We start from the raw sequence: 487 nt of genomic DNA, 5'->3' as shown, positions 1-487 counted from the left end.
CCCGCGGGTTGGGACATCTACCAAATCCAGGTATAAATAATTTAGGTTTTATTTGAAGGGATGAAGAATCAGAATTTGCCAAGTTTTCATTTCACCTAGCATGATGGAAAGCATCATTCAACAGCCCAATTACATATGCTAAATTCAATTTATAAATGGTTAAGTAATCCTGTACAGATCATAATTAATTGGATTTTATCAGAGTTGGGACACATAGAGGTTCTCACTATCAGAGTATTTAAAAATAAGCCAGAAAAGACACAATCAGGAGTTCTTTGAAGTGAGTGACATCAAGCAAAATGGTGAATAGAAATTTCTACTATTGATCCCTACTTTCAACTGTCCCCTACCAAACAGCAATCTAACAACTGACAACTCTCCATGTATGACAATACTTTTATAAGAGAACAGAATTTCAGGTGAGACATCATAACATTTGGCTGAAACAGAAATGATTAATTGAAGCGTAGGAAAGATAGATTCACAT

The sequence above is a fragment of the Talpa occidentalis genome, unplaced genomic scaffold, assembly GCF_014898055.3.
Source record: "Talpa occidentalis isolate TD23 unplaced genomic scaffold, MPIMG_talOcc4v2.1 talOcc4.15, whole genome shotgun sequence".
Classification (NCBI taxonomy): domain Eukaryota; kingdom Metazoa; phylum Chordata; class Mammalia; order Eulipotyphla; family Talpidae; genus Talpa; species Talpa occidentalis.
This window is presented reverse-complemented; position numbering follows the sequence as displayed.